The sequence below is a fragment of the Rhinoderma darwinii genome, chromosome 12 (assembly GCF_050947455.1).
Source record: "Rhinoderma darwinii isolate aRhiDar2 chromosome 12, aRhiDar2.hap1, whole genome shotgun sequence".
NCBI lineage: Eukaryota > Metazoa > Chordata > Amphibia > Anura > Rhinodermatidae > Rhinoderma > Rhinoderma darwinii.
In genome coordinates this window covers 42,313,380-42,340,068 of record NC_134698.1, presented here as the reverse complement: position 1 = coordinate 42,340,068, position 26,689 = coordinate 42,313,380, and the positions used below count along the sequence as shown (strand labels likewise).

Genomic DNA, 26,689 nt, shown 5'->3' with positions numbered 1-26,689 from the left:
TTATGGCTCTTAGAATAAGGTAACACAAAAAATAAATTATATTTTACAAAATGTATTTTATTGTGCAAACGCCATAAGACATAAAATAAAACTATAAACATAGGGTATCGCCGTAATCGTATCGCCCTGCAGAATAAAGTGAATGTGTCATTTATAGCGCACGGTGAACGCTGTAAAAAAAATGGAATAAAAAAACAATAGTAGAATTGCTGTTTTTTTAGTCACCACGCCACCTAAAATTAGAATAAAAACTGATCAAAAAGTCGCATGCACCCCAAGAAAACTACAATGGATTCCTCAAGGTCTCTAGTTTCCAAAAAGGGGTCACTTTTGGGGGGTTTCCACTGTTTTAGCACCACAAGACCTCTTCAAACCGGACATGGTGCCTAATAAATTAAATTAAATTAATTAAATGTCACCTCTACTTTGCTCTAAATTCCTGTGAAACACCTAAAGGGTTAATAAACTTTTTAAATGCTGTTGTGAATACTTTGAGGGGTCTAGTTTCTGAAATCGGGTGTTTGATAAGGGTGTCTAATATATGGGCCCCTCAAAGCAACTTCAGAACTGAGCTGGAAACTAAAAAATAAAATAAAAATGAGGCAATACTTCGCTTCTTACATTATACTCATAATGAGCCGTGCCCACCCCGAGATGACCCCAGTTTTGACCGTTTGTATAAACGGAGACCCCTATTAGACCATTTCAGTGCCCGGTTTTCCCAGCATTCACCCCCAAGAAGTGTATTTCTATAGATGAATCCCTGGTACATTTGAAAGGGAGGCTTCAATTCCGCGAGTACCTGCCGGGTAAGAGGGCAAGGTATGGCGTGAAGATGTATAAGCTGTGCGAGAGTGCATCAGGGTATACCTACAAATTTAGGATATATAAAGGGAAGGACACCAGTACTCAGCCCCCAGAATGCCCCCCCTTACTGGGAGTTAATACAAAAATTGTGTGGGATTTGGTGCACCCACTGCTGGACCAGGGTTACCACCTCTACCTGGATAATTTTTATACCAGCGTCCCACTCTTCAACTGCCTCGCTTCCAGAAGTCCTGCGGCATGTGGCACTGCTAGAAGAAACCTGAGAGGCCTCCCTAAGACTCTGCTTGGGCAAACACTCAGAAGGGGTGAGAGCAGGGCACATTCTAGCAGCAACATATTGTGTGTCAAGTACAAGACCAGGGAGATGCCACGCCAGTACCCATGTACCTGTACGAGGTACCAGTACAGGGACCCCCAAACTAGACTGCATCCTGGACTACAATAGGTACATGGGAGGGGTGGACTTGTCAGATCAAGTCCTGAAGCCTTACAGTACTTCTGGAAGCGGGGCCACAGGCATCGTACCAGGGCAACACTTTTTAGGAGAAGTTCCCCAAACTGGCAAGAAGGGAAAAAGTCAAATGAGGTGCAGAGTCTGCTATAAGAGGGGGATAAGGAAGGACACAATATATCAATTTGACACATGTCCCGAAAAACCAGAGCTCTGTATGAAAGAGTGTTTTAAAATTTATCATCCATCCCTTTATTTTTAATTTACCCCAGTTTTACTCGCTCTGATCCACTTCACACAGCTTACCACTCCTCATCTTTCCCCTCTGAGCACTGCTGTGTGCCTAGGCAGCTGATAACAGCCACATGTAGGGTATTGCCGTACCCGGGAGAGCCAACATTACAGTTTATGAGGTGTATATCTCCGGTGGCGCATGCTGGGCACAATATATCGGACACTGAATTGGCATATATGTATAGAAAATTGCAAATTTCACTCTGCACCAACTGCTGCACATTATCTTTTACACAGTACCTGTGGGGTCAAAATGCTCACTACACCTCTAGATGAATGTCTTAAGGGGTGTAGATTTTAAAACAGGGTCACTTCTTGGGTGTTTCAACTGTACTGGTACCTTAGGGGCTTCTGCGTACAAGACTTAGCACCAGAAAAGCTCCAGTAGGCCAAATGGTGGTCCTTTCCTTCTGAGCCCTGCCGTGTGCCCAGGCAGCTAATAACAGCCACATGTAGGGTATTGCCGCACCCGGGAGAGCCCACATTACAGTTTATGGGGTGTATGTCTCCGGTGGCACATGCTGGGCACAATATATCGGACACTGACATGGCATATATATATAGAAAATTGCAAATCTCACTCTGCACCATCTGCTGCGCATTATCTTTTACACAATACCTGTGGGGTCAAAATGCTCACTACACCTCTAGATGAATTCCTTAAGAGGTGTCGTTTTTAAAACGGGGTCACTTCTCGGGGGTTTCAACTGTACTGATACCTCAGGGGCTTCTGCACACATGACTTAGCACCAGAAAATTCCCAGTAGGCCACATGGTGGTCCTTTCCTTCTGAGCCCTCCCATGGGCCCAAACGGCAGTTTATCACCACAAATAGGGTATTGCCACACTCAGGACAAATTGGGCAACAAAATGCGGTATTTTATTCCTTGTGAAAATAAGAAATTTTGAGCCAAAACGACCTCTTATTGGAAAAAATATTTTTTTTTTTAATTCACAGCCCAATTCAAATAAATTCTGTGAAAAAACTGTGGGGTCTAAATGGTCACAACACCGATAAATAAATTCTTTGAGGGGTGTAGTTTCCAAAATGGGGTGACTTCTGGTGGGTTTCCATTGCTTTGATACCTTTGGGGCTCTGCAAATGCGACATGGCACCCGAAAACCAATCCAGCAAAATCTGGGCTCCAAAGAACACATAGCGCTCCTTTCCTTCTGAGGCCTCCCATTGGCCCAAACGGCAGTTTATCACCACAAATGGGGTATTGCCGCACTCAGGACAAATTGGGCAACAAATTGGGGTATTTTATTCCTTGTGAAAATAAGAAATTTTGAGCCAAAACTACCTCTTATTGTAAAAAATTAAATTTTTTTGAATTCACAGCCCAATTCAAATAAATTCTTTGAAAAAACTGTGGAGTCTAAATGGTCACAACACCCATAAATGAATTCCTTGAGGGGTGTAGTTTCCAAAATGGGGTCACTTCTGGTGTGTTTCCATTGCTTTGATACCTTTGGGGCTCTGCAAATGCGACATGGCACCCGAAAACCAATCCAGCAAAATCTGGGCTCCAAAGAACACATAGCGCTCCTTTCCTTCTAATACCTCCCATGGGCCCAAACGGCAGTTTATGGCCACAAATAGGGTATTGCCGCACTCAGGACAAATTTGGCAACAAAATGGGGTATTTTATTCGTTGTGAAAATAAGACATTTTGAGCCAAAACTACATCTTATTGGAAAAAAGTTTTTTTTTTTAAATTCACAGCCCAATTCAAATAAGTTCTGTGAAAAAAACTGTGGGGTCTAAATGGTCACAACACCCATAAATAAATTCCTTGAGGGGTTTTGTTTCCAAAATGGGGTCACTTTTGGTGGGTTTCAATTGCTTTGATACCTCTGAGGCTCTGCAAATGCGACATGGCACCCGAAAACCAATCCAGCAAAATCTGGACTCCTAAGAACACATAGCGCTCCTTTCCTTCTGAGGCCTCCCATGGGCCCAAACAGCAGTTTATCACCACAAATGGGGTATTGCCGCACTCAGGACAAATTGGGCAACAAAATGGGGCATTTTGTTCCCTGTGAAAATAAGAAATTCTGATCAAAAATGACATCTTATTGGAAAAATTGTCATTCTTTTAATTTCACAGCCCAATTCAAATACGCGCTGTGAAAAAACTATGGGGTCAAAATGGTAACAATAACCATAAATTAATTCCTTGAGGGGTGCAGTTTCCAAAATGGGGTCAGCTTTGGGGGATTCCTACTGTTTTGGCACCTCAACACCTCTCCAAACCTGGCATGCTGCCTAAAATATATGCTAATAAAAAAGCACCACCAAAATGCACTAGGTGCTTCTTTGCTTCTGGGGCTTGTGTTTTAGTCCACGAGCGCACTAGAGCCACATGTGGGACATTTCTAAAAACTGAAGAATCTGGACAATACATATTTAGTTGTGTTTCTCTGGTAAAACCTTCTTTGTTACAGAAAAAAATTAGAATAAAATTGAAATTCAGAAAGAAAAATGAAATTTGCAAATTTCACCTCCACTTTGCTTTAATTCCTGTGAAATGCCTGAAGGGTTAAAAAACTTTCTAAATGCTGTTTTGAATACTTTGAGGGGTCTAGTTTTTAAAATGGGGTGCTTTATGGGGGTTTCTAATACATAGGCCCCTCAAAGCCACTTCAGAACTCAAGAGGTACCTTAAAAAAAAGGCTTTTGAAATTTTCTTAAAAATATGAGAAGTTGCTGTTTATGTTCTAAGCCTTGTAACGTCCAAGAAAAATAAAATAATGTTCAAAAAACGATGCCAATCTAAAGTAGACATATGGGAAATGTGAACTAGTAACTATTTTGGGTGGTATAACCATCTGTTTTTCAAGCAGATGCATTTAAATTTTGAAAAATGATATTTTTTCTAAATTTTCTCTAAATTTTGCAATTTTTCTCAAATAAAGACTGAATATATCGACCAAATTTTACCACGAACATGAAGCCCAAAGTATCACGAGAAAACAATCTCGGAATCGCTTGGATAGGTTTAAGCATTCCGACGTTATTACCACATAAAGTGAAATATGTCAGATTTGAAAAATGGGCTCTGAGCCTTAAGGCCAAAACTAGGCTGCGTCCTTAAGGGGTTAATAACTTGAGAGAAAAATACAACTCTAGAATTCTTTGAAGGTTTATTATTATTATTATTTCTGGATTAAATAAAAAAAATTTAAAGGAGTTTTGTGAGATCTGAGTGGATTACAGAACACCCCTTTACTTTACAGGACGCCCAAAAAAAGTAAAAATATTTTCAGTTAGCTCACAGTCTTCTTTCCTCCAGTCAGTGACATCACATCACGTCAGCCAATTATCCACATTCCGCGTTACAGCCATATGGGACGGAGGCCATATTTATGCAGCCCTTGCGCCACTTTTTCCAACATGTATGAATATGTGTACCAGACAGGGGCGTAACTAGGAAAGACTGGGCCCCATAGCAAACTTTTGACTGGGGCCCCCCCTCCCCTGGGTATCACACAACCCCCCCCTTGTAGATAGTGCCTCCCTGTAGATTCCGCCACACAGCGCACCCTGTAGATAGCACCATACAGCCCCCTGTAGATAACGCCATACAGCCACCCTGTAGATAACGCCATACAACCCCCTGTAGATAACTCCATACAGCCCCCCTGTAGATAACGCCATACAGCGCCCCTGTAGATAACGCCATACAGCCTCCCCTGTAGGTAACGCCATACAGTCACCAACCCCCCCCCCCCAAAAAAAAATGGCCTATAGTTTGTCCTACAAAAGAGATGTATCCCCTATCCACAGGATAGGGGATACATGTGTGATCGCTGGCAGCGATAAGGAGAACAGGGGACCGAAAGTCCCCCGAAGTTCTCCATGACAAATCTCGGACTTCCGGAGTCTGCGCAGTTCAATAAAAATGAAAGGAGCTGTAAAGGATCTGCCAGGCACAGCTTCGGGGTTAACTCCCAGAACTAATCAGTCAGCACCTGAGAATACATCCCTGAGACTGACTCCTGCTTCCACCATTCAGGCTGGCAGGCTTAGGAGTGGGAGAGCCTATCGTAACCTGGCCAGACTCAGCTAGCTCCCGCCCTCGGTCTATTTAAGCCTGCACTTCCTGTCCCTCGGTGCTTGTGATTCTTTCCTTGTGGTTTCCTGGCCCAGCTACAGCTCCTGCTATTTTTGATCCTGCTCCATACAGACCCTGGCTTACCGACTACTCTTCTGCTTTTCGTTTTGTACCTCGCACACTCCTGGCTTGACTCCGCTCGTTCACCACTCTGGTTGCTCACGGTGTTGCCGTGGGCAACGGCCCCTTTTCCTTGCTTGTGTTCCTTTGTATGTTTGTCGTGTTTGTCGTGCACTTACTGAGCGCAGGGACCGCCGCCCAGTTGTACCCCGTCGCCTAGGGCGGGTCGTTGCAAGTAGGCAGGGACAGAGTGGCGGGTAGATTAGGGCTCACTTGTCCGTCTCCCTACCCCCTGCCATTACAGGAGCGCTGATCACGCGTGCGCACAAGCGCGACCGGTGTGCAAGTAATTTTTATGGAGCTGCCGACAGACCCCGGAAGTCCGAGGTTTGTCATGGAGAACTTCGGGGGACTTTCGGTCCCCTGTTCTTATCGCTGCCAGCGATCACACATGTATCCCCTCTCCTGTGGAGAGGGGATGCATGTCTTTTGTCGGAACAAACCCTTCAGCGGCGTCGCGCTGTAGCAGCCATAGCAGCTGCTAGCGGAGCTTCCGGCTATGTGGGGGCCCGTGCCGGCGGGCGGCGCGGGCCCCCTCATGCTGCGGGACCCGTAGCAGCCGCTACAGCTGCTACAGCGGTAGTTACGCCACTGGCACCAGATCTTGGCCTGCCCCATATTCATCATATTTCTGAGCAAAGGCTCATGCATAGACCCTGAGGTGGCCTCAGGGTCCCAATGTTTCTGTATTCATTAGGAAACTGTATTCTCCCCTAAAATCAATGCTTCTAGGGGAGAATGTCTCTGTAATATATGATATGCGTTAAAACATGTCAAGATATATTTCTCACAGATTTTAAATGAATCCGTGAGGAAAAATTTGTCTTCCCCCTGCATAAATTCAAAGGCACACGGAAGTAGACAACAGCTCCCCATCCTGGAATCACAGCTTGCAGGTATATCAGAGAGAAACACAGAGTTGGTCTTCAGGGAAACACGCGTTAGATATAATTGTATTTGTGGTCCTCCAGGAGTCGGCAAATCTTTTTAAAAAACACTAAAAATTTAAGATTAAGAACATCTTCAAAATTTAAACTTGGATGTGCACGTCTAAGTTTTTTAGATGCTCTTAATAAACTTTGTACAAAGTACAAATATATCTGCACAGTTAGAAAATAGTCCCATAGAAGTCTATGGGTATCATATTATGGATCCATATGCGGCCGCGTACATGTGCTCTTTTTGTATTCCTGCTACTTCCCTAAATTGTAAACCTCGGTGAAATATGTCAGTGCTTTATATATAATAAAAATAATAATATACAGGACATCATATATGGTGTGTGGCTGGACCATTGTGTTTAATTTATACACACACACACGCACACACACACACGCACCTGGTAAAACATTTCCCCATTATTACAAATTGAATATCAACAAAATAACACTTTATCCCTTAGATACATTAACCAATAATTTTATATAGGGTTATGTGCTTTTTGTGCAAGTTTCTAAATCACTAAAATAGAACTCAATGAATTTACTGCCTTGAAAACTTACTATCAGAATGAAAAAAAATCACTGGAAAAAATCTGTTATTTATTCTACATGTTAATCTTCCTTTTCTTATGCCCTAAATTTGCTAAATCATTAACATCTCCTATGCATGCCGTAAGGAGAAACCTTATTTGATTAAGTGACTGGAAACGCACACTGGATCAGCCTTACAAAGCTATTTCTATTTTAATAGTGTATTAAAAATGGTACAGTCATATTTTTCAAATGATTTGTAGAAAATGTGATCTGCTAAATGATGCGATTCTTTTTCTCTGACCGGCATGATTTGAAATTAAAATATGAGGTTTCAAAAGTGCTTCCATTGATCTATGAAGAAATATTATAATGGCTCACTAAAAGCTATTGCCAAGTGCAACCAATTTTCTTTTTCTTTTTTTTTTTTCCAATGGCCATTTGAAAAGCTTATTTTTCTATTTTATATTTGATAAGAGTTCTACAGTGCAAACAAAAAAATTGGGTGTCAGGGTACATCTTAACTCCTTAAGAAATAAGACAATTTTGGCGATCACAACCACAGAAAGTTTTTCGTTTTTGCCTTTACGTACTCTGTCAGCCATAACATTTTAATTTTTATATCTACATAGCTGTTTGAAGCTGTGATTTTTTTTGGAGAAATCATTTTGGAGCACATATTAACATGAACTATTTATAATGGCTAAATGCATGAAAAATGCATTTCCACCATCGGTTTCTTTTTTTTTAAGCCATTTACCGTAACTGACAAAATACCTTTAATGTATAGTATGTGTGATGATGAGTTTAGAGATACTGTGTGATAATGTGTGCATATTCTACCCTAGAAGCATTGCTTCTCTGTATACTTGTACATGCACTAAGGCTATTCAGCTCCCATGGCCAATTTTTTTTTAACTCTATAAAGTAGCTGAGAGGGGCCAAGGACCGTGCCAATTCCTGTAATTTCACAAATAACAGCCTTCAAAGTATAGAGGGTATCCAGGTCAGTAACACCTCGACTAAGGAATAATTCATGCTTGTGCAAAGTCAGAACCTAAAATCAAAAACATTAAGAACATCAGGCTAAAAATCAGAAAATAATAAAACATTTTGTTTACTCAGGTAAGGTGATAACTTGCCTTGATGAAGACATCTGACTTTTTAAGGGTCTGAAAAAAAGTTATTGCCTCAAAACGCGTTACGCAAATAAATGAATGTTCACGTCATGGTGGACGAACTCTACATTCACCGATATGTACACCCTTAATAGATGTGTTTGACATTTAGTGTTTTCACACTTTAAGAGATAAATCTTAGTCTAAACACCACACACAAATTTATGGACTGACCCAAATTAGTGGTAATTTTACACTGTACAAGACTAGAGCTGCAGAGAGGTAAAGGTAGGACCATGTGTGACACTTTTGTGAAGCCCAATTTACTTTACAAATTGTATTCATTTAGGTTGGATGTAAACCATGTATTTACTTTATTCAGCTAGGTTCGGTTAGTACGAATGGAAAACTGTGAACGATGGGCAAATGGATTACTAAAAATGGCCTATTGCAGCAAGAATCTGGCCCAGTGCATTGTTTTTGTACACATTATCTAAACTGATTGGACATCAGATGTTAGTTTTAGTTTGTTTTTCAATTGGTTTTCAGTAGTCCGGTTCTAAACCAGGATCAAAAGACATAGGGGCAGATTAACTAATACGACCTTAAATTTAGACAGTTTAGAATAAGAGTAGATGTGCCAATTTTATTACAAGCGGCATATATTGGACGACAAATTTGGCGCATCTTTAGACACTATTTATACCACCACGTGTCGAACTTACACAAGACTTTTTTGCGTCAAAACTTTGGCGCAATTTGGTGTATCTTAAACAACGCCCCCTTTTCCACTAAACCATGCCCCCCTTGTTTAAAAAAGTGTCTAGGACACTTTATAAATGTGGCTCACATCATGTGCGCCAAAATTGGGACTCAATTTAAGCCAGAATTGATACACATTTTGATTAATAAATCTACCCCATAGTATAGTGCTAAGATAAGTATAAAACTTTTCTTTATACTTCCTCCTACTTTCAGGATCTATCTCTAAAAAACAACAGGAACAAGAAAACTGACTGTGACACTAATGCAAATTTATATATTTTTAGGCATCCACAAATGCACAGCAAATACAGGTGTGCCTTAAAGTCTTATGGTGATCTAAGTACGGTTCAGTAGAACCGTGGAAGTCCAAGTGACGGGTGTTGTAAAACAGGCACTTAAATGTAAACTGGCCTTAGAAGGTGTTTATGTGAATGAGCCAAACAGCATTCATCTCACTGCTCATAAAGAAACAACTGAATTTTGAGAACAATTCAATAAGGATCCATTGGCGTCTGAGCTTTTCAACTCTTTATTATAAAAATAAATGGGAAAATAATATGCAGGTCCAATTTCCATTGGCCACATTAGGACAGTTGAATTTTACTGTAAATGCCCCTTTAGCTTAGCAGTTTAATGGTCTGCAGTCTGCAGCTATTGATTTTCCACTAGAATATCCTGAACTATAGATCATAGAACAAGTGTACCTCTGACCCTTATTGTGTATTAAATAAGCAGCAGATGGTTATTAGTCACCGAGTGAAGGTATTCAAGCTGTCTACCATACTCCATTTTTTTTCTACTTCTTCTGTGTCATGGGGCCATGCCATCAGTTCATATACTATCCCATAGAATTCACATATGTTAATAGGCCCCCATGGTGTAGGAGTGTTATCAACCATAAACGCCTTTTTCTGAGGCTACACCATACTTTATGTGTTCATTTAATGACAATACTATTATACAAATTTGATTGATTATTCTATAACTGTTTTTCTTGATATAACCAGACTCATGTGCACTAAGACACATAGAAAAACATTAAAGGTTATGTAGCTACAGTGGTATTTGTGTGTTTTGTGTGATACTTGTTTTTATTATGACGCTCATACAATACTGCCATGACATGACTAAATATTACCAATATACAACAGGCAGGTAAATACTGTTCTGGTAAAGCGTAGTCAGAGAATAAACAACAATTAGTTCCAAGAACTTACGGCGTGGCCTGCTCTGATAGTAGTCATTCACTTTCACCATCTCTTCTATCAGGCCCAGACAGGTATAAATAAATAAATAAATGAAAGAAACACACACGGCGCCACATAGTGTGAGTAAGCCCAAAATGACAGTCAATTGATGACGAATGGATGCTTACCACAGAAGGGTAGATCAATCGCTTTAAGACAGGTGAATAGCAGTGAGTGCTGCTGCCGAAATCCCAAATGGTCACGCCAATAGGCCCCCGTGCAAAGTAAAGAAGTATTCGGGAAAAACGGGATCGTGTACGGCGCTGCTACTCAATAATGATGCATGAGTTATTATATGATGTTTATTTAATGAAGGCTACGCGTTTCAATGCCGCACCGGCATCTTCCTCAGGCCATATCAATATATATCATATATGGCCTGAGGAAGATGCCGGTGCGGCATTGAAACGCGTAGCCTTCATTAAATAAACATCATATAATAACTCATGCATCATTATTGAGTAGCAGCGCCGTACACGATCCCATTTTTCACGAATACTTCCAGACAGGTATAAAGGTATTATTCAGCTATAATGCACCTCTGCAGAGTTTGCTGCCCAGGCTTCTCACTTTTACAACACATACCTCCCAAGACAGCCACAGATTGCCCCCAGGAAAGCCACAATGCCCCTATGCTAGTCATTATGCCCCCATGACAACCACTATGCCCTTCATGCAAACCAAAATGACCCCCTTGTCAGCTACAGTGCACAATGCCAGCCACAATGTCCCCCCTCTTGCATACGTCAAGCCCCCGCTTGCCTCTTGTGGGTTAGCTTCTGTCTGACATGGGACAATTGGGTGACAAAAAAGAGTTTTTAAAATGGTTTAGTATTTCCACCTCCTTTTTCAATTCTTAGGCCTACTTCACACATGAATACTTTAGTGTACTACAAAGAGCTATAAAAAAAAACACTTAAAAAAATCGGAACAAAGCCTGATGTAGTGTTTGTTAAAATGAAGGTCTCTGGGTGTAAATCTTCCTAGAAAAATGTTACATGCTAGCATTCTGTGTTTTTTTTAAACAACCCGCATAGTCAAATACTAGCAAATGAAAACGGTTGAAACAAACACTAAAACCACGACAAAAACCTGACCTAAACGTTGTGTGTGAATTCAGCCTTAAAAAAATCATAAAGTAATATAAAATGAAACGGACGTTTTTCAATGTTTCTTTTATTTTATTTATTTTATATTTTTGGTTGTCAAATTGCTAAATTCAGTGGGAAGTATTAACATATCCAATTTTTTAAACTTCTCACAAAGTCTGTAAGTAAATGATCCCTTATGTCAAGATAATTCCTGAAATTTTTGTTTTTTTAAACCAGGTGTGTAGCTATAGGGGGTGCAGCTGTAGCAGTCAGGGCCCCTCTGTCACACACGAGGGGTATGTGGGGGGTTCGGTTATGAATTTTGCATTGGGGTCCAGAGGCTTCAAGTTACGCCTCTTATTTGAACAAAAGTTCCATCAAGTTGTAATGTTCTTGTATGAAAGAGTATTATTAGAAGACAGAAGTGCCGACTATAAGACATATTACATTGTTCTGAATATTTAATAGAATTTAGTAAAACAGGCTAAAAGGCCTGAGGTCTCGAAAACTGCTCACACAGTCAATATTTCTATCAGTTTTAATTTTCTGCTTGCGTTTGCATCTCACACAGGAAATGTGTTAATCCAGAATTTTCCTTTTAATGTTCTTAGGGATACTGATGTAACCTGTAAACCTGGGGATGTTTTTGACGCTTGTTAGATGCTTCAATACTTTTTAATGAAAGTGAAAATTTGATGAGCAACGATTAAGGCTGAATTAAGGATTAAAAATAAAACCAAGTATCTCATGTTGATATAACATTTCTGCAGAATGTATTATTATGTGTTTGTGTATGCTTCGTTTGTATGAAAAAGTTCACTTTTTTCCGAATGTTTTTTTTCCAACCCTCTGTCTGTTCTGGACCTCTTTCCTGCCCACCTTCCCTGTTCTTATGATTCTGCGATTACTTATGTATACTAAAAAAACTGTCAGTGGCTCTGTGGAGGGGCAGGGCAGAGACAGTAAGTGGGCAGGGGCTCTGTCAGGGGACAAGGGGGAGAGACTAGGTATCAGCGTTCTGTGCTAAGCAAGCAGAAAGTGGCACGGGCAGGAGTAGCTCCAGGGGGGTATACACACCCTGACAAGGATACTGTTGAGCGGCGTGGGGAGACAGATGGGCAGGGGTCCTGTGGGAGGCCAATGGGAAAAGACTAGGTGTGTAGGGGGGCCACACAACAACTAAAAAAAATCATTGCACTGAAGCTGTTGCTGCTTTTAAACCACAAAGTAACTCACCAAGATTCAGGGCTGGCTGCTGCATAGACGCCACATTCACCTGCTTAAACACCAGACTAGATGACAAAATTAATTCAGACCCCCAACAAGATCCGTGAATTAATTCAGACAGCCGACCAGACTCCTACATTATTTCAGACTCCCAACCAGGCCTCAAAATTAATTCAGACTACAAACCCATAAATTCAGACCCCAGACACGAACCCTAAATTAATTTACACCCCCAATCAGACACCCAAATTAATACAGATCTGACCCTTAAATTAATTTACACCCCAGACCAAACTCTCTCCCCCTTAAAAATGAAGACCTCTTTGTATTTACTGCTCCCGGGTCTTCTTGCCTCCAGTTCCCACCAGGCGCCTCTTCTCTTCTGGGAGCTGCTTCATATCTGGCGCTTGACAATCCTGACACTAGGGCCAGAATGTTTTATGAACATAATGTAATGATACTGGTCAGTGTCAGTCTTGTGAAGCAGGGTCCTGCAATATAATGTGACCAATTTCTTTCTCTAAATTAACATGATCAGTGGGAATAATTTTATATGGGCAGTGGCGTGGGTGGAGAGGGAATGGACAGCGGCGGTGGGTGGGCTTCTTATTTTTATTTTTGTGGACAGGCCCCTGATGGGCTCCATGCACTCTAAAAAAAAGACTCTACTATGACTAAAATCTTTCAGGTGTTGCCCAATCAGGAGAGCCCATTTTCATACGCCTTATAGGGTCGCAAACTCGTGACCCTTCCCTATGAACCTGATCTGTAGAGAGCAGTTCCCACCCTGGTGGGCTCAAAAAGATTTTGTAGCTTCCTCTGGCAATAACAGCTAGTTATCGTCTTAAGTATATTTTATGTTATGGCACCATCTGGAAGGTCCAACTGTTTATGAGGTTTAGTGCATAAATAAATATGACATTTCTTATGACATACAGTATTTTGTTATGCAATTGTGCCTTTTTTCTGGCATTAAAAATGTCACACAAGCCTTAAGAATTGTCTTCTTTTAATGTGGTTAATGCGTCTGAGGGATACACTTGACATGCATGTTTACAGATTTCCATCAAATGTATGCCCCAGTTGCATGCAACTGTATACTTGCACATTGGTACTGCCAATGACTCCAATTTAAAAATAAATAAATAATAAATTATATTATATATATATTGCAAGATCTCCAAAATGTGCCTCTGCAACCCCCCAGTCCCCCCTGGAATGACTTGAAGTACTAATATGCTGAAATAAAATGCAAATTATAATCTTAATTCATGTAATCGAAGGTTTATGAAGTATTTTATGCAAGGATGACGGTGTCAAAAATAAATAGTAAAATTGTAATGCAAGGAGATATAGGCAAATCGCTTATATGGCCGCAAAGTTTATTTAATCGGTAGCCTGAGAACACTTAGAGAGTTCAGGAAAAATATAGCCCATGATAACCTTTGGTATTAAGTATTAATTGTCAAAGAAAATCTGACTGCATTGAAAGAAAACACAAGACAAATGCAATCATTAGGTGAAGCAGTGATTTATAATGGATGATATCTTAGCAAGTAAAATTGCAGGATTAAAGCACTCAGTGATCATTAGCCTGACAGGATGTCTGATACACATCTATTCTTAAAAAAATATTTTCCCTTTAAAAACAAAAAAATGCTTACAATTATTTGGCTTAAAAAACAAAATTTTTCAAAACAATCCAAAAAGCTTTGTACCACCATTTCTTAACAAATGATTCAATGAGTATTCTCCATTCTGCTACAGCAAGATGAACTGAATTCAAACAAATATTCTCTTTTCCCATAAGCCTCAGTAATTCTATTTTAATTATCCTGTGGGATAAAACAGAATCAAACACTTCACAGTCAGCTCTGATTGTCACCTAAACTAGTTGTTAGAAATATAGATGTGTACTGTTTTCGCAATCACTGCCAACAGAGCCAAGCGAGGATGCAAATAAACAAGTGCGGCTGCTGTAATTAGTATTGTCTGAAAATCCTTCATATAATATAGCAGAGGAAATGAAAGCAAGGAAGTCCTAGCAAGGCGATGGCAATGCTGTAAAACTGGGCACCCTTGAAAGTATCTAGTAAAAGTCATTGCTCAAGACATAGGAATGAATCCAGAGGATGGGATGGTGTGTTTCAATATAAAGTACCACTTATTTGTAGGACGCAAAAAAACAAAAATGGCGACATAAATTTTGCAAGCCCGCCCACCCTCCAACTTGAAATACATGAAAATGTCTGTGGTTCCTTTAGACTAGGGCTTATCCAATGTTTTCTACCGCCATCTTACAAGGTAGAACATGATGATACCTAGGGCTCACCAGCGGTCAAAATGATAAAACACTGTCTACATCATTTTAATGGACTCCTGATCTGAATATAACCTTAAAATAAGCACAAAATGAAATTATACTGATAAACCAGAGAAAGTAATCCAGACACATAAATTAATGGTAAGTAAATTGCTTGTTTGGCCAAAAGCTATCTCCCTTGATTCCCAATTAAGCACTTATGCTCAGCCGAGTATGCAGGTTTATTTCAATGGTGATATGGAGACAAGCTGCTGCCCCTGCTGGACATCTATGGCAGTGGCTTATCTCTAAAAAGAATAAAAGTATAAATCCATGTTGAAATCCATAAAGCCCGTACCTCCGTGCTGTCAAGGGACAGTCAAGAGGCCCTAATCCATAAAGGTTACTATTGTATATTGAAACATTATAGAAGTTTCCAATTTACTTTCTCACCGTTTTCAAGATCTTTGCTTGTTGCTACTGAATATGAACCCTTATTGTTTACTTACAGAAATCTCCCTTTCTCCATGTTTTTTTCCTTTTTCTTACTTCTTCTTCTTCTTCAATTATCCTGTCACTGCAAATGCATCTGCCATTACTTATCATTTATTCTGCACAGACTACAATAAAGGTAATATACGTGAATAAATATAGTAAGTGAAATGGCCTAGATGTAAATGATGATATACAAGACCATTTTAGGCAGATGAAAGCAGTCTACAAACATACCAGAGACAAAAGTCAAAATCCCAAAAACCTCCTCTTAAGCATATATACACACACATACACTTTGTATATTATATACACATTTACATATATATGCAACGCAACATAATCTCCTCGACATTTCATTTTCCACATTCTAAATTCACCCTAGAGAACTCAGGTTTTCCTCCCATCAACTCTTCTACGTCTCATTTTCTTGGCAGTCGGCCTATGCATGGTGGGTTCTGTTTACCTTCTTAATGTAAAGCGCTAGGGAACTTTTCACAAAAAAAAAATGACATGCTAAGGATATGCCGAAACATTTTCAAATAAAAGCCAAGAGAAATGACCTGATGGCTTATTAATTGTTTAAGAGATGCTGTAATATTGCACTGCCTGTGTATACATATTGATTCCATCTGACATTGTGGAGCTGAGGACTGAAATCCGCGCCTCTTACCTCCATGTCTCTTGGGAAAACTATTTCCACTCCTAGTTTATTTTTTAAAATGATTTGGGAAGTCTTATTTCTTTTTTTTCTCTCCATATGAGCTCATGCTTGGAAGCCGTATACTTATTAACCACTTCCCAGAAACACACATAAACATTTAGAAAACATAAACTTACTGGATCTAATAGAATTCAACAGGATGCATAAAATAACCAGACAATTTCTTTTTATGTCATTAAATAATTTGTATTTCGTTTTAATAATTACCTGAGAAGAATAATTAAAAAAATAGTAAAAATGTGTTTGGAATCAATTTGTGTTAATTAGACATTTTATGGAATTCTATAATTGAATAGATGTATTCTTCAGTCATTGGCAATGAAAAAATTGATTAGCTCTAGAGAGATGAGCGCTTTTTCTTCATTAAAATCTTTTTTTTAATATTGGAATTGCATTTATTCCACACATCTTAAAACAGAAGTTGCGGTGACTTGTAATTGCTTTAAACTAAGCACATAAAGGGCCAGTGTACTTAACAAATGCAGAAAAAAATTGAGTTATTGCCCATAGCAACCAACCAGACCACTTCTTTAATTTTGTTACCTACATCTGCTCCACCTTTTCATCATACTAATCCTTACATATGAGGCCTGACATATCAAGTTCTCTCTTGGGTTGAACAGGCTTTTTTTTTTTAATGAATATATGGGGTACAAATATATAAGTTGGCAGCATGGTGACTTGACGGTTAGCACTGGGTTCCTGGCTTTAAATCCACTCAAGGGTAACTTCTGCATGGCGCCTGTATGTTATCACTGTGTTGACACCGGCGTGGGTTGCCTCTGGGCACTCCCATACAATTCTTAGCTGGATTTTTATGAAGTGTGTGTATGCAACTGTGAGCCCCATTGGGGACCGTGATTTGATGGTGACAATCTGTGTAAGGCACTGCAGAATAAATTGTCTATAGGAAATACATATTATTCATTATACTTTATTAGTTGTTTATTTTGTTCTTTGCCCATTGACAGATACTAAAAATGTCGATGTAATTGTGGACGCTGAATCATGGACTTGATTTAGATTCTTATCAATGATCATTGTTTATAACACTAAAGTACTAAATTCAATAATGACTTCTTTACAACAGCACATTCCATGTCCATTTCCCTTTCCGTACTTGTTTCTTTTTGTTGTTTTTTTTTTTGACGAACAGGGGAAAAGATTTTGATTCCAAGAGGGAAAAGGCAAAGGATTCCCTCATCATTTTACTGAAATCCAATCCTGTTTTTGGAAGAAAAAAAGATCAGAATGAAAAAAATATATAAACAACTCTCCTATGCAGAGTCCTAAATTTTGTACCTATTTTATTGAGATCAATTTATCTTTCAAATTATTACTGTTTTAGAAATCTTTTTTATATTTATCAATATATTCCATTAGATATTTTCAATTTACATTGTCCTTTTTTTTAAATTAAGTAATGAATCAGACTTAAAATATTATAGTTTATGTAAATTATATTATATACTGTATATAAATGAAGCCACTCTTTCTCCTGTCTATAATTTTCTCTACATAGGACATGCTGCAGTCTGCACTACTTGTCCGTCAGCAGGGTTCAATTAGATGTGTCCTCTCTTTCCCTTAGTAAAACAAACTGTTTACTTACATAACCACACTGTTTACCCCAGCCAGTTAGTGAGAGGGAGGCACAGGTCTTAAATTCACCAGCGAAAAAGGTCTTGGGATATAACAGGGGTCAAAAAATTTAACCCAAGCGAGGTGGGCCCAGTCTTCTAGTTTCAGTTAGAGGCTGTGGTATTTTTTACACAAATCAATGGACACATTATAGGATCAACCCAAACTCACTTGTTGTTCAAACAGCCCCGAAATGGGATCCGTCGCCCACTTTTGTTAGTCTGGTATTAAATTTTACTCTAGAGAATAAAGTCATAGTCATTTTTAATGGAGAGGGAATGCTTAGGTAATGTTACCAAGATGTAGGGATGTAAAAGCATCTTGGGTTTCTATATGAGGAAAGAAAAAGCGGACTGACTGCTATTAGGACGAGTGTAGGGGGGTTGGGGCAGTCCCAGGCTTCTCAGCAATACTGATCTACAGTGTAATATGAAAAGGAAGAATGTATGAAGTACAAAAGCTTTTTGCATCTTGTTTTCGAATATCAGAACACAACAGAATTAAGTATAAATCATGAATTAGAATATATATATAGATACGTATATATATATATATATATATATATATACATATATATATATATATATATATATATACATATATATGTATGTATCTATCTCTCTCTCTCTCTCTCTCTCTCTCTCTCTATATATATATATATATATATGAAGTGCTTTTAAATTATGGTCCACTAGTTTACTAGGGTGTAACAAACATTGGGACCTATGTTCTTGGGCTGAAGAGCTCACACTCCAAATGGAAACCTGAACAATTGCCTCCTGATTTTCTTTTCTCCCAATATAATGCTTTATCGATAATAGACCTGTGACACTGAAGGAGTAAAAGTCCATCATTCAAGACCTAAGGCTAGCCCATGATAGCACATTGCTTTCAGAATAAAACAGATTTCCGAACATATGCTAGGAGGCTTGTGAAAGCAGTTCCTTAAAGGTATAGAGAAGAAGACTCCTTGGTTCTCAAGAGGAAAGGCCAAAGGGCACATCATGTCAATGAGGGTCAAGGGGTTTCTTCAGCTAATTGAGTGTTCTTTTGCTTCCTTCACGAACATTAACCTTTAACCCTTTTCGACTACAGGGGACAGTCAGAGCAATGAATGGGTTAATCAAGACAAAAGAAATTTGTCCTTCTGTGATGATCATATCCTATCACTGGAAAGGAGACAATGATGACACTGACCATAAGGTACGCTCTCATAAACAAATGTTACGCTTTTTGTAGTACCATACCCACAGGACTTGCTATTCAATATCACTAGTTAGCTTGCTAATGGCTATCCCTATGCAGCACAGGTAACTTTTAGCAACGTGATAGCACACAATTGAGCAAACAAATACCATGAGCGATCATGTGTAAGATTAATATATCATCTTGAACGTCATCATTTTTTTAGTTCTTTCTTTTCCAATGTATGTCCCAATCCCCAATCAGAATTTCAACATATCAGTGAAAACAATGGTAGGATTCGGTCTATTAACCGGTGTATAGTAAACCTGCAGGATTCTTACATTTAAAAGGGGCTGTATTTCTGATTGGTGAAATAGCAGTAAAGCGAAGAACATTTGCCCATATTGCACTTAATCCTCTCAAATAGTTGTCGGTATTTCGCTGCCTCAGGCTAGTAAGCACATAGTACAAGAATACAAGGAGAGGGCAATGTGAAACAAGGACTATTACAGCTCGTTTCCTTTACAATACATTAATAATAAATACGCTTAGTAATTATAGTAAGATACATATGCTAAATGACTCGTTTTGTTTATAGATGAAAGGAAAATGTGTACAACTTTAATATGACAATATGACACAATGAAATAAAAATACAAATACCTCCTCTGTAACAGCAACACATATTATATCTATATCACATTTTAGAAATGTTTCAATTGTGCGTTTTTTTTCATATGCTTTTTATGTTAAAACTATAATCTAAAGTTTGCATGAATACCCCCTATGAGCATGTATATTACTAATATTTCCATAGCTAAAGGAATCCTATTCCTTTACATTATGTCGAGGAGTTACTAGTTCCCTGTTATATTATTTGAAGTGGCTCCAAATGTGCAACTTCACTTGAACGACTCTTCATAATGAAATCACTTGATTTATGTATCCATGGGCTGTCAGGTAAGGAAAAGGGAGACAGGATCTCTGCCTCTCCTACCTATCTATACTATCCGATCATAATCACCAATAGATAAAAGGCCATCTGGTATTGGATCATGCTATATATCAAACTATAACTATATTAAGGTTCCTCCACAATTCAGAGCCAATGTTATGCTAGAAATACACCGTATGCGACGCTACATTCAGTTACGGAATAGTTTGAAATGGTAATGTCAAACATATAAAAAGACATATGTAACTGCGTGCCTATACATGCCATTGACTTCTATTTTTATTTTTCAATCCAAAAAGTGTAATAATTGCACTGAAAAACACAGTTGGAGCTGCAGGATCCCAGCGTATCCTAGCCAATTGTATACAAGACACCCTTTTGGCATATATTGGCCCATTAAAGTCTATCGGCCCGTCAACCAATACATCAGGAAATTTCCCGGTGTTGTGATGATTCAAGCCTAGATCAATGGAGACATTCACACATCCATATGCTTTTATTGTATTTTACTTGTATTTCCATACGGTCCCCATTTATCAATACACAGCATGCTACATCAGATGTCAAATGACGCCCATAATCTCCCAATAGAAATCAATGGATCCTGGAAAAAGTGATTTCTAATACAAATGCATATTTTAATTTCATATGACAGACATGACAAATCCTTTTAAGTTTTATGGGCTAAAAACTGAGGGTAAAGTACAACAATTTGTAACAGTCTTCATATTGTTAATTTTTTTATTATTTGCTTATCATTTTTTTTTTTCCATTTAGATCAGTTGCAGAGAAAAATAAAAGAAAACAAACATGCAATAAATTTTTAAAAAAAAAAGCAAGTGTGATCCAGGCCCAAGCAATTTACTAGAATTGAGCCATTTTATATGAGCAATTGGATTGTTGAATGGCCCATAATTTATCATGCAATTTTCCATGCTTCCTAGTTTAGGAATCACCATGCCGTTCTAGCTGCTTATTTAATCTCCTAGGTCACATGGTGTAGGCAATCCATTATTTCAATTCAGTGATGTCACTAGTGGGCCACTTGGCTCCTCTTAATCTGTGTAATTAAGGATGAGATTTGCCGTGTGTCATTGTGCTTGTGTTGTCAGTTTATGTCGGCATTTACGATCCAAAGCAAATCGTAGACAAATTGTGTTAAGTACCAGGTTTATTGGACTCAATCAGTAAATCCAAAAAGATAACCTGTCAGTTTCCTGTGAAAATGAACCTGAGGTTTTGTGAGTGTTAGATATTGCCTTGGGGATGTCATTGGTGGTTACACAGCATCAGTGACTATGAAATTGTATGAAAGAGAAGCAGCTTTACAAATGAATAGATTTTAGGCTTCGCCGTGACTTCCCTAGAAAGCCTATCGATGACTTTGCAGTTTCCTACTTGCTTTTAGCATTACATAATCTGTTTGACAGATCTCCAGACCATCCACAGTGACTATGGCTGTAGGTCAGTCACAATCAAAACAGATCACAAGCATCTGATATATAATAAATGTGTAATGTGGACCACAAGGATTGTCACAAAATCAGCATTGCCTGAGACTACCGCATATTGCAGCAAGATCAGAGGATTTTACATATGAATAAAGGATATCAAGGGAAATTAGATGTTGAGTTCCATATTGTAACAATGTGGCCCTCAAAGCGCCTGAGCTACATCTGGGTAGAATTTGCTTGTTCTCCGTGTGTTTGCTTGGGTTTCCTTAAACCCTCCAGAATAATGGTTGGATGAACATGTGATGTTGGTGGTTTATAAATAACAAATGTTCAAAGGAATTGGAGTTGAAAAAGTAAGTAAATTAATCACTTCCTTAGGCTAAGGTGACACCTGCAAACTTTTTGTGACTGTGGCAAGGTTGCCCACTACCTTGTTTCCCATAGGGTTGCATCACAGTTCTTGTAATCCTGTGCTTCTATCTTTTAGGGGTTCATTGTGGATAACTGTGCAACATACATGTCTAGGATCTGATCTAAAGATGTACAACTTTATCTACAAGAAAAATCCTTAGATTCATAATGGTGACTAGCCAGATAAAAAAAACAAAAAGGCATTACCCACAATCTTAGCAGCTAGCTCTGTACAGGCAAGTGTTATATTTAGTGTGTGTGTGTATATATATATATATATATATATATATGTACATATATACACACATGCACACATAGTTGAGTCACATTATTATGACCACCTCCTACTTTCAACGTCGGCAGCGCGTAGCCCATGAAGGAAGTGATGTATCGTGGGCTGGCTTGGTGGGTATATAAGGTGTGTGATAGGCTGTCTGAACACATATCACTCATGATTATTGGCTTATACAGCGCAGTTTGTGAACTGTTCGCGTGCTGCTGTGGTAAAAGTGTATTGTGAGTGGACAAATGGCACCATGGGGACTAACCGACGTGGAAACTGCAGAGCACCACATGCCACTGACGTGTGAGGTGAACGTCGGCAACGAAGGTGATTGAGGACCGAACGACATGCTACAGTGGAGCAGCTCACCGTGAAGATCAACCAGGGGACTACAGATGTGTGTCTAAAACGACAGTACAGTGAAGTCTACTGCGTATGGGGCTCTGAAGCAGACGGATGATCACTACTCCTGTGCTAACAAAGGTGCATCAGAAAAAAGGCTTCAATTTGCACTAAAGTATCGGAATTGGACCATCGATCATTGGCAAATGGCTGCCTTCTCCGATGAGTCACGTTTTCCCCTTCATCGAACAGATGGACATTGGCGTGTCAGGTGAGCACCATCAGAGAACAAACACCGTGCAACAAGCTGGTGGTGGCAGCGTTATGGTCTGGGGGTTTTTTAAATGGCATTCTCTGGGCCTACTCAACCATGTGGAAGGCAATCTGAACCGATTTGGGTATGAATCCATCGTTGCAGATCACGTCCACCCACACATGCTGTTTGTCTTCCCTGGGGCAGATGGAATCTTCCAGCAAGACAATGCGACATGTCACATGGCTTGAAATGTCCAACAGTGGTTGGTAGAGCACGACCAAGACTTCCAAGTTCTTCCCTGGCCACCTAATTCACCAGACTTGAACCCAATTAATCATCTGTGGGACCACCTCGATCGTCTTGTTCGCTCTATGGATTCTCCCCCACACGCCTTCCAGCAAATGTGGGATGCACTGCAGTCAGCACGGCTCCAGATACCGGAGACATCCTATTAGCACCTTGTTTGAGTCAGTCCCAGCCCGTCTAGCTGCTGTCCGTGCTGCACACGGCAATTACTTCGGATATTAGCTGGTGGTCATAATAATGTGACTCAACTGTGTATATATGTATATGATGAACCCTTTACATTTTTTTTACATTGTTATGTTGAGGCCTTCTGCTAAAATAAAGAAACATTCCAGTTTTTCCCCATCATTCTGCACTCAATACCCCATAATGTGAAAACAGAATGTTAGTAACTTTGCTCATTTATTGAAAAGGAAAAACGAATATATTGCGTTGACATAAGTATTCCGACCCTTTATACAGTACTTAGTTGTAGCCCCTTTGGTAGCAATAACAACCTCCAGTCTTCTTGGGTATGATGCCACAATATTTGCACACCTGGATTTGGGGATTAACTGCCATTCTTCTCTGCAAATCCTCTCAAGCTCTGTCAGGATGGATGGGGACCTAAGGTGGACAGCCATTTTTAGGTCTCACCAGAGATATTCGATTGAGTTCAAGTCAGGGCTCTACCTGGGCCATTCAAGGACATTCACAGTTGTCTATAAGCCACTCCTGTGTTGTCCTGGCTGTGTGCCTAGCGTCATTGTCTTATTGGAAGGTAAACCTTCAGCCCAGTGTGAGGTCCAGAGAACTCTAGATCAGGTTTTCATTAAGAATATCTCTGTACTTTGCTTTATTCATCTTTCCCTCAACCTTGACCATTCTCCCTGCCCTGCCGCTGATAAACACCCCCACAGCATGATGCAGCCACCACCATGCTTCACTGTGGGATGGTATTGGGCAGGTGATGAGCAGCACCTGGTTTCCTCCACACATGACACTTAGAATTGGGGCCAAAAAGTTCAATCTTGGTGTCATCAGACCACAGAATCTTTTTTCTCACAGTCTGAGAGTCCTTTAGGTGCTTTTTTGCAAACTCCAGGCAGGCTTTCATGTGTCTTTTACTGAGGAGAGGTTTCTTTCTGGCCACTCTGCCATAAGGCCCAGATTAGTGGAGTGCTGCACTGATGGTTGACCTTCTGGAAGTGTCTCCCATCTGCACAAAATATCTTTGGAGCTCATCCAGAGTGACCATTGGGTTCTTGTTTACCTCTCTTACCAAGGGCCTTCTCCCCCGATTAATTAGTTTGGTGGGGTGGCCAGCTCTAGGAAGTGTCCTGATTGTTACAAACTTTTTCCATTTAAGGATTATGAAGGCCACTGTGCTCTTGGGAACTTTCAGTGCAGCAGTTTTTTTTTGTTTTTTTTTGCACCCTTCTCCAAATCTGTGCATCCACACAATCCTGTCTCTGAGCTCTACAGCCATTTCTTTCCTCCTCATGGCTTGGTTTTTGCTCTGATATGCATTGTCAGCTGTGAGACCTTATATAGACAGGGGTGTGCCTGTCCAAATCATGTCAAATCAAATCAATTTACCGCAGGTGGACTCCAATCAAGGTGTAGAAACATTTCAAAGATGATCTAGAGAAATGGGAAGCCCTCAGAGCAAATTTCAAGTTTTGTGTGATTCACTTTGGAGCGTCTGGCAGATGCCATAACAGGACATAGACATCCTTCTCTTATACAGCGATTATGACAAAGGCCTGAGATTGGCCAAAATCGCCTGACAAAAAACAACATAACAAAAAGTTGAATTACTTTGAATAAAAAAAAACAATGATTTGAGTAAATCTATTTCTATGTCCATCATTTCTATAGAGTGCTTGGGTTTTTCTACTATACTGCAGATCATATGTCACATTCATATACAATATTGAATTATTTATCTGGTTATCTGTGGCGGCAACCACTGGAAAATACATGGAAGATATAACCCTCCGGCATGAAAGAACCAGTGTAGTGCATTGCAATGAAGTCCTGTTTTATTTTAATTTTAGGTCTTAAGTTAAATGTAAAAAAAAAGATGATATGGTTAGAAAAATAACAATTGGTGATTTTGGCAACAGAAGGGCATATGCTAATCATAAAAGAGGCCTGTCTGTTTCGATATTTAGAGAAGAACCTGTCTTCATGAGATTACCCCATTAATTGCAGATATACACTCTACTTTTGAACTTCATTGCCTCAACATATTGTATTATATTTTTTACCTCAACTCATCTGGACGGCGCCCTTCAATATGCTCTGGTAAAGCATATGGAGATCATTAAAGGGGTTGCTACATTCAATGACATTTATATGCCAATAACAGGGCACAGAGAAAAGGGTTGTACAATAGAGGAAATAATAGAAGCTGTCCTCCGCCGTTTTGCCTATTCACACTGCCAATGTTACCCCATCATGTCCTATGCTTGCCAAAAGTAGCCAAGCTTCTTCTTGTCCCTTTGCAGAATTCAGCATTGACATTAGTTCTCATTACATTACAAAGGGTATACTTGTTCAATTACTTTTTACCATATAACATATTTACTTTTCTCTTTAGTGAATATATATCTGTATTTTGCAGACCTGACAAATAAAGTTAATTGAATATCTAGTGTGCATAGGAAAATTACATAATCACATAAAACTGTGATTACCATTTAAGATACAACTTACCTGCTAAATTTGGGTTTATAATCTAAAAATATGTGACAAGACAAATGAAGACAGCAAATTCCACATTTCTACATCACTAATATGTAATTCCTTACCATATCCCCATATCCTTTAAAACCAGGGGTGTACAAACTTTTCTGGTCCATGGGCCACAAGGGTAACATTAAAACTTAAAGGGGTATTCCCATCTGGCCATTTATGACATATCAACAGGTATAACAAAGTTGCTCATTTAATAAGTCGCTTCAAATAGAACTCATACAGCCCCAAAGTGCCCCAATAACAGCGCCAGCCACACAGTGGCAACGGTAACGATGCCAGTCAGACATTGCCCCCCATTGGAAGTGGCAGCAGCATGCCACTGCACGCAGTTACTTTTCTCTATGACATGGAAAATATAGGTATGGAAAATATAGGTAAACAGCCATTAGAGGGCGCTCAAATGTTTTCTCCAAGAACTGCACTTATACCTATGATCAGTGCAGGGAAGAGAGGTTGGCATGCTATACGTTGCAAGCATGTCTGTGTTCTGATTAGGAGATTCACAGAATGGCATCGTGGGCCACATGTGTTATGTTTAAATCTGTTTTGCTTTAATAATTGGAGCTATACCTGTAAAAATAAGGAATAGATAGATGCATGTGCACCATGTTATTACTCCCCAAAAACAATGGTTTGAATGAAGATGCCATTAGAAGAAGCAATGCAACGCATTTGCTGAAAGCTTGATAAATGAAAGGTTAAATCTAGCAGCCTGTGTGAGGTTCCACATAAGAACGGTTTGTGTACAAAACTCTTTCAACATTTGGGATACACGATCTTGTAACGGCAGAGGGGGGGCAGGACAGCTTGGAATGTAACAGGCAGCGTGTTCCAGCTGTGCTGTATTCCCATTACCCAACTGTAT

The 26,689-nt window shown here is 39.4% G+C and overlaps 1 long non-coding RNA gene across 1 annotated transcript in view; it reads left to right on the top strand.

The window, feature by feature from the left end:
* LOC142664376 (uncharacterized) overlaps positions 1 to 20,914 on the top strand; it is a 70,054-nt gene extending 49,140 nt beyond the window's left edge. The window contains exons 3-4 of the long non-coding RNA XR_012851280.1: positions 18,986 to 19,093; positions 20,808 to 20,914. This is a non-coding gene — a long non-coding RNA (uncharacterized LOC142664376). The remainder of the gene's footprint in view (positions 1 to 18,985; positions 19,094 to 20,807) is intronic.
* Positions 20,915 to 26,689: the final 5,775 nt, after the last annotated feature.